At 52.4% G+C, this 8,504-nt stretch overlaps 1 protein-coding gene and 1 long non-coding RNA gene across 16 annotated transcripts in view; one reads left to right on the forward strand and one right to left on the reverse strand.

Annotated features, from left to right (window-relative positions):
- Positions 1–3,359, reverse strand: part of LOC116069503 — a 7,532-nt gene extending 4,173 nt beyond the window's left edge. Inside the window, exons 1-2 of the long non-coding RNA XR_004110025.1 lie at positions 3,071–3,359; positions 427–485 (exon numbers count right to left, since the gene is read on the reverse strand). This is a non-coding gene — a long non-coding RNA (uncharacterized LOC116069503). The remainder of the gene's footprint in view (positions 1–426; positions 486–3,070) is intronic.
- Positions 3,360–3,375: 16 nt separating this feature from the next.
- Myo9b (myosin IXB) overlaps positions 3,376–8,504 on the forward strand; it is a 92,820-nt gene continuing 87,691 nt past the window's right edge. For all 15 annotated transcript variants that reach the window (XM_031340199.1, XM_031340202.1, XM_031340201.1 and 12 more), the window contains exon 1: positions 3,376–3,590. The gene's annotated coding sequence lies outside the window, so the exon portion shown is untranslated. The remainder of the gene's footprint in view (positions 3,591–8,504) is intronic.

An 8,504-nucleotide genomic window follows, 5' to 3' on the forward strand; every position in this document is an offset into this window, starting at 1 on the left:
CCAAAGGCATGCCACTGAGCAGAGAAAGCTTCAGACTGGTATCTGTGCCCCACACTAGTGCCCCCCCCCCACAAATAACTCAACCCTTTCATGAACTAGATGGCAATACATTGAGGCAGGAGGATCAGGACTTTAGTGGCCACGAAACTGGGCTCTGAGTCAGTCTCTCTCTTCCCCCCCCACTCCCCGAAATCAAAACCAGCAAGAAATTCGGCATGTAGGGTCCTTGTAGCCAAGCTCAATGACCCAGTTCAGTGTCTGGGATCACGCATAGTTTGACAAAGTGATTCACATGGTTTGTCCTTTACGTTCTACACGAACACCATTCCAATGAGATGAATACACATGGAATAACAAAATTAAACAGAAATATTAGTGAAGACAAAACAGACAGACACGTCCTGAAAGGGCCCTGGCAGCTCTCACCTTGCACTCTTCTTCCCTTTGTCTTGGGAACAGCACAAGCACCAGCGGCTGCAGGCTTCCTGCAAGAGAGATGAGAGCTGTGCTGTTCATCCAGTGGGAGAGCTGTGCAAAGACCAGAGCTGCCTGCCTCCTTCTGACAGTGGGAGCTGGGCCCTAGGTGAGGGATGCTCCCAGGACAGGCTCCACAGGAAGAATACCACCTTTCTCACATCTTCGTGGAAGTCAGAACACTGGCTATGGGCTTCCCTCAGATGCCTCTGTATGACTCAGAGACTCTTAGGACAGAGAAAGACCAGAGCTTACCCCCAGGGAAATATCCCTGTCTTATCAGGCTGGTGTGTTAACAGCCAGACAGGTGTGAGAGCTTAGAAATAAGACAGGGGATTTGACAAGGCCAAATGTGGCACAGGGGCTAGGTGGATGATGGAAGGAAAGCAAGAGGAAAAAGACCTAGAACATTCTGAATCTGTTCTTTTAGCTCCAGTTGTAGGGATGAGGTGGCAGGGTATGCGTAGGGGACTACGACACAGCCTTCTCTGCAAAGGGTCAGCTTTCTAGGCTGCCCAGTCACTGTGACCAGCAGCTATTCAACTTTGCCATTCTAGTACCAAACCTGACACAATGGGTGGACAATGTGGCAACAAAGCTTCACTGACTTAGCAACATCTGGGATCACACAATATTTGTATGCCACAGAATAGTTGTATTTTTTTTAAACAGATGGATTTTTAAAAATATTTATTTACTTTATATATGTGAGTACAATGTCGCTGACTTCAGACAAACCAGACGAGGGCATCAAATCCCATTACAGATGGTTGTGAGCCACCATGTGGTTTCTGGGAATTGAACTCAGGACCTCTGCAAGAGCAGTCAGTGCTCTTAACTGCTGAGCCATCTCTCCAGCCCCGGAATAGTTGTATTTTCAATATCTTTTGTTTTTATTTCGTTATTTCATGTATGTCTGTGTGGTGTTTGTGTGAGTGCAGGTGCTCATGTGCCACTATGTGTAGCATGGTGCCTGGGGAAAGGTCAGGGACAACTTTAGCATAGGTCCTCACCTTCTACCTTTCTCATCCATAGCTGTGTTCGCCAGGCTAGCCCTTCCTCCTACTCCTAGAGACCGTGCTGTTTTAGCCTGCCATCTCCCTGTGGGAAGTGCTGGATTACAGACACTACTGCATCCAGTTTTTATGTGGCTTCTGGAGACCTAAACTCAGGTTGTTGGGATTGCTCAGTGAGCAAATAAATCTCACTTCACAGCTGTGGCTGGGCCAGCAGCTCACAGGTTCAGAATGTTTGCTGCTCTCGAAGAGAACTCGAGTTCAGTCTCCAGGACCCAGGTCACGTGGCTCACAACCACCTGTAACTCCAGCTCCAGGGGATCTCAACCTCTTTTGAACACACCTACAAGTCAAAAGCAGGGCTGGGAGCTGGGGGCTTCTGATGTTGGCTTCTCCCTGCAGTGGCATAGGGGAGAACATGGGGCCCTGTAGCTCTACAAAGTGCAGGTGCACCTGTTATCCCTCATGGTGCCCCAAAGCCTGCCTACCACTCACAGAGACTTCAGTAACATGGTCTTGTCCTGTCCTGTGTCCACTGTGCAGCCCCACTCTCCCTGCCTTTCTGGGCTGGGAGTCTCAGGTGTAGGAGACTCTTAGCATTTCAGCATTTTACATCTTATGTCGTTTGCGGTGCTTGTAGTCCATGACATCCACATGGAGGGAGGGCAAAAGACAAAATGTGTAGTCAGTTCTCTACTTTCACCATATGAAACCCATGGATCAAACTGAAGTCATAAGCCTTTATCTGGGAGCTGTTGCCCACACTTGACCTTCACAGAGCGTCCTTTGCTGTACACAGTCACATCAGCCAGTGACCCTCATCCTTCAAACTCTTTTTTTTTGTTTTGTTTTTTGTTTTTGTTTTTCAAGACAAGGTTTCTCTGTGTAGCCCCGGTTGTCCTGGAACTCATTCTGTAGGTCAGGCTGGCCTCGAACTCATAAATCCGCCTGCCTCTACCTCCCAAGTGCTGGGATTAAAGGTGTGCGCCACCACTGCCCGGGTATCCTCAGACTCTTATGAAGCAAACACCCATGGGTGCAGAGTTCTCATAGTGAGCTAGGGCTAAAGGGGAGTGCGGCAAGCAATTCTAAAGCGCCTGAGGCCTAGGAAAAGGTCTGCGCTGGGACTAAAGTAGTGCTACTATGTAGGGTCACGTTTTTTTCCTTTAAAAACAGAAGGCTGGGTGGTGGTGGTGGCGCATGTCTTTGATCCCAGCACTTGGTAGGCAGAGGCAGGCGGATCTCTGTGAACTCAAGGCCAGCCTGGTGCACAAGCTCCGGGTCAGACACACACACACACACACACACACACACACACACACACACGCCTCCAAGGGGAAAAAAAGAGAGAAAGTCCACCAAAGTCCACGCACAATCCTAATTCTGAGCTGCATCTGGGACCCCCAGCTCGCGAGCACGCACCCAAGCGGCTCAGAGCCTGGGCTTCTGGTCTGGGAGGGATTCGGGCAGTCGCTCATAGGACCCCAGTTCAGCAGCTCGGCTGCCCGTGAGCCCAGGATCTAGTCTGTGGTCAACCCACAGGAGCCCCTAAATTCCGCCCTTCTGCGATCCCAACTCACCCTGCGTCCCGCTCTGAGGAATCCGCCATTCTCCCGCCTTCCACTCAAAGGCAAGCGTCTCAGGGTCCCGCCCGCTAAGAGACGAGGCTGGAGGGCGCTCTCCTTACGCAGGCCGCGGGGCGGGCTCCAAGACCGCTTAGCCTGGCCAAGAGCTCGGAGAAAGGGCGTGGCCGCAGGACGTCCCCGAGACGCTTGGGCTTCCGGCCCCGGGCGGAGCGAGCTAAATACCGCTGGGGAGAGGCGTGGCTACTATAGCGCCCGCCCCTCTCAGCTGGCGAACACTTGGCCGCTGGTACGCGCCAACCGCAGAGGGCGTTCGCTGCGCGCCTTCGGGCGAGGCGGGGCCTCCAGAAGCCCCGCCTCCCCGACGCGGTGGCGCCCGCCCACTCAGCGCCTCCGGAACCCGGAAGTGAGATCGTTCGGGGGAGCGGCGGGCGAGGCTGGTCGCTTCGGGGCGGGGCGGCCGGGAGCAGCGGGCGGGCTGGCTGGGGACCGGTGGCGCGCGGCGGCCGAGGTCCAGGTGAGTTCTCGCGGCGGCAGTGAGTGGAGACCCGAGCCGGGGTTGGGCACCGGGGTTGCTGCTGGAGTCCTGGGGCGAGAGGGCAGGATGCGGCCTGGGGGACGCGTGGACGCCGAGGGGGTTGAGACTGGCGGGCTTACGGCGGCTTTGAGCGACGGCTAAGGAGAGGACGTGGCTAAGGTGGCATCTGGGGGGGATCTCAGGAAACGGGGGAGGCCAGGAAGGCGGGGCCGAGGGGCCGTGCTGGGGAAAGGGACGTCTGCACCCGCGGTCCGAGCCCTAGGGTGTCGGAGAGGCGCCCGGCGCTCAGAGAATGGAAAACGGTCGGTGGCAACCCGCTGCAGGGGCTGGAACGTGTAAAAGAGTGGGCCTGGAAAGACACGCAAAGAGTTCCTCGGAAGGCCGGAGGGGGGAGACGGGGAGGAAAGGGAGATGACGGGGTGCAGCCTCTGGAGACTCGCCCCCGCCTTCCCCTCTTGATTCATCTTCTTCCTGACTTCACACCCGGACAGCTGGGTGATCCGCCAGGGCGAGTCCCAGCGCCCTCTGGGTTCTCTCTCTGCCTTGATAGGCGCATCACTTATCACTTTCCACTTTAGGGGAGGTTGAGGGTGGTCCTGACACCCCGACCTGCCTGCATTTCAGAAGAAAGGGAGCAAGGTAGGGTGGAAGCCACTCTCAAGAGAGTTGCATCCTTGGACTTAAATTAAAAAAAAAAAAAAAAACTTACAGGAAACGTATCCCTCAGCGGTGGCTGAGAGTTCAGACCCTTGGAGGCATAGCTGCCAGCCAGCAAACCCTCCCTTCTTTTTCTAGGGACCATGACCCCCAAGTCTTTCTAGGGGAGACCTTTTGTGCCTCTTTGGTTCACTTTCCAACACTTTAAGACATCCACCTGGCAGCCCCTCTGGTTATATCTCCTTCCCCTGTTGGATATTGTCTACTCTTTGAGACTTCAGTATCATAAGGTGTCCAGGAATGGCTTGAGGTGGCATGAGCAACTATAAAGTTGTTGTCACCAACCCCCCCCAAAAAAAATAAAGTTGTTGTCACCGGCCTGTCTGCTCCTACAAGGGCCTGGAGCTGCCTGGTTTTGATTGGCATCACTTTCTCCTTTCCCCTCCCCCCACTGCCAGTATTCCCTGTCTGCTGAAATGAGGCCAGGTTTAGAGCTCCATTTGGTACAGGAATCTGGATATAGAGGAAGCCTCAGATACATGGCTGCCCCATTCACTTAGAGAATGTTCTGGAAGAAAGCTTTCAACTTAGCTTGCCCAAGGACACACGGTGCAAGTCATGCCTCTTGGAATATTGAAGACTTCTTGGTCCTGAGACCCCAGGAAGGACATGAACTTTCCAATGCTTGGCCAAGCTTTCTCCTGCTTACTTGGAGCTGTGACTCAGTGGAGGTCTCCTGGAAGAAGCAAGCACCTTGTTTGGGGTCTGGCCTGGGACAAGACTCTGCCTATTTCTCCTTTGGATTGGCCTGTGTCAGCCTTTTTCCAGAGCTAACCCCACTTATTAACTTTCGTGTCTCTGGTACACACCCTTTGGTTTTATGCAGCTCCAACTTTCTGTCTCTTGCCCTGCAAATGGTGGGGATGGAACTTAGAACCTTGTGCATGCTAACTGGGTAAGTGTTCCACCATGGAGCCACACCTCCAGTCAAGTGTCCAGGATGAAGCACATGAAGCACAACACTCTGGCTTTGACATCCTACTTGAGTAAAGCCCTCTCTCAAATTTAGCTGGTACCGTGTGGGTCAGGTGGGGACTGAGGAGTCCTGGGCTTTACTCCCTTCCTGACAAGAGACCATGAACTTGTGGCTTCCCTTTCCTTGTCTCTCTGGAGTAACATGTGGTGAATAGTTCCAAAGTTAACCAAGCAAGAGGTGGTTGTGCCAAGCAGTTGGCTGCCTCCTAAGAGCAGAGCTAAGATCTTGTGCCTCAGAGGGACCGCTATTGTCCCTTTACATGGAAATAATGGCATTCCCATTAGGCAGACCTTCACAGTGACAGGTGGCATGAGTTATTACAGGGAAATAATTGGGGACACTGAGAGCAAGACTTGGGATGTTGGGGGTCCACTGTGTTTCCTGGGAAGAGGTGTCTGGTCTGCAGCTAAACCTGGGAAGCCATGTCAGTGATGAACCCAGGATGACAGGAACAGATGCCCCGTCACTCTTCCTTGTTCCTGCTTTCCCAAAATGGACTCATGCATGTCCTGGGTTGGGAGATGGATCCCCAGGCTTTTCTAGAACCAGGATGCAAGGCTGGGAGGCTAAGTTTATGCTCTTAGCACACGATTGGTTGCCCAGTCGACAGTGCAGGCATCCCCAGCACCCTAAGAGATAAAAAAGCCAGCACAGCTGTGTCTGTATTCCCCAACCCTCTAAAATAACCCAAGTTTGGCTGTCAAACTGTCCTGATATCTAGTGCAGGGGGGTGGGGGGAGGTGAGGGGGCATTCTTTGTCCCAGGGCCACCTGTGCACCATGTGATGCCATAGTGTCCCCAGTGTGTTGACCAAGTATGGAATGGAGGGGACCACATAGAATGCCCCAAGGTGGTCACAGATGCTGTGCTGCAGTCCCCAATGGCCTCAGTGCATCTCAGGGTCATTGCAGGAGTTGGAAAAGCTGGGGACACCTTGGCTGCTAGATTCCACTGGCCACTGCATGGGAGGAGACCAGAGGGAGAGAAGAGCAGGTGAAGCAGCTGAGGCAGCCTGGCAGGCACAGCAGGGCCATTGTTTCCCTTCTCCTTATATCACATCACCACTGACCTGGGTTTCTGTAGACTCTGTCCCCATCTGGAAACAAACTGTCACTTTTCTTGCAAGATTAGCTATACCAGACTCCATTCTCAGAGGTTGCCCAGTCAGCATGCCTCTGATAAGCTGCATTATCTCCTTCATGGGCCAAGGCCCTCAAAATGGCCATCCTTTCCCACACGGCGCACACTTTGAGCTTCTTTTAGGGTGTGTGTGTGTGTGTGTGTGTGTGTGTGTGTGTGTGTGTGCCTCTGTCTCTGTCTCTGTCTGTGTCTCTGTCTGTCTGTCCGCCCCCGTTGCTATCCTCTCCCCTGCCTGTTCCTTTTCCCCTGTCTCACCAATGACCATGACATAGCTGCTTCACCTCAGTGGGAGGACCATCCACTCTGTGGCTCATCTGACTGATGATCCTCTCTCAGGTGTGGGCATCAGTGTCCCACCTGTTAGGCCTTTGTGTCTTTTAGGTCCACAGTCCAGCTGTGCCAGGCAGCCCCTGCCTGGCCCACCATTCAGCCAGGCCCAGGCATAGCCTCCTCACAGAGGGAGACAGGCCCTTCTCTTCTGCCCTCAATGTCCCAGAGGGGCAGAACAAAGGGCCTTGTCTCTGTACTTCTGTCCACTTTGTCTGGGAAAGGCTTCCATGATTTGCCACATCGGAAAAATGCCGCTGACGAGCAAGGCATCTGCTCATTTCCTACTCAAGACTCCCTGAGAAGTGATTCAAGAGTTCAGCCTGGAGGATTATAGATGATGAATAAGCTGGCAGAGTTGACTCATTATATAGGTCCTGGCTCTGCCATGTGTCATCCACACATATATGTGTGTGTGAGAGATGGATTCTGGCAGGCTTGTGTCTACCACAGACTGGATGGACAGCCCACAAGACTTTACTGCCATGAGGTTCTGAAGGCTAGAAGTTCCAAGATCAAGTGCGGGCACAGTTGCCTGCATGCAGGTTGCATGATAATCTACCCCAGACTCATAGGTGGCCATCTTACTCTTTGTCTTCTGATCTCTTCTTCTGAGCTTGTCCTTGTGTCCTGCTTCCTCTTAGGATACCAGCCACACAAATGAAGGTCCATGTTGGCGGAATCTTGTTTCACTTTTCTCCTGAGGTCATCATCTTTTAAAGTGCTGGGATGGGGAGCTCAGAATGGCCTCACATGAAATCCCAGCAGAGTGTGGAGGCAGGAAGCTCCTGAGGTTGTTATCAGCCTAGGCTGTATAGTAAGACTTGTCTCAAAAAAGAACAAAAAAATAAAACAAAGTTTTTAAGTATCCCAGGCTTTAGGAGTTAAGAACATGATGAAAGGGTGGAGGCATCTCAGGCCTTTAGACTAGGCCAGTTACAGACTTGGCTATCATCTAATAGAGGGCTTTGGGGAGACTGATCACTCCCCATGCTATGTTCATCCAGTTTCTTCTCTGTTAAGTAAACACTTTCAGGAGTGGGTAAGTTGGTTGGCCATATCAACCCTAGGAAGCTCCCTATGAGGGAATTTTCTGGATTTTTCCCCTCCTATGCTCAGGGTGAATCTAGAGAGGTGGTCTTTGGGGACTTTGTTTTGGTTGCCCAGGCTGGCCTTGGACTTAGTCCGCTTTCCTCAGGCTCATAAGTGTAGGATGATAGGTAGGAACCTACACACCCGGCTGCCTATGGTTTGCAAGGAGCTGTTAGAATTCAGTTTGCACCTGTGAGTGCTGGGCAAAAGGCCGAGTGAAATTTACAAATAGCACAGAATGGGATGCCTCTTCTAGGCATTTCCAAGTCACAGAACATTCCAAAGCAATTCCGTCGTGGAGCAGCTCCTATCTGGGACCGTTGGTCCACAGAAGCTTGAAGGTTCTAAAATTTTTTAGTGAGGTAGGAAGGTTGACTGGAAGGCAGAATTGAATCTGGCCCCCAGAGACAGTGAAGGGAACAGGAACTGTCTCATCTGTACAGCCATGAGTTCACACCCTGGCAGGAGCTGTGAGAATGTCCAGGGGTTAAAGGTGCTTGCTACTTTTCCAGAGGACCAGACAGAGTTCAGTTCCCAGCACAGACCTAGGACAGCTCACAGTCAACTCTAACTCCAGCTCCAGGTAAATTTGATGCCCTCTTCTGCCCACTGCATATACTTGCACACATAGCATACAGTCA

The sequence above is a fragment of the Mastomys coucha genome, unplaced genomic scaffold, assembly GCF_008632895.1.
Source record: "Mastomys coucha isolate ucsf_1 unplaced genomic scaffold, UCSF_Mcou_1 pScaffold22, whole genome shotgun sequence".
Lineage (NCBI taxonomy): Eukaryota > Metazoa > Chordata > Mammalia > Rodentia > Muridae > Mastomys > Mastomys coucha.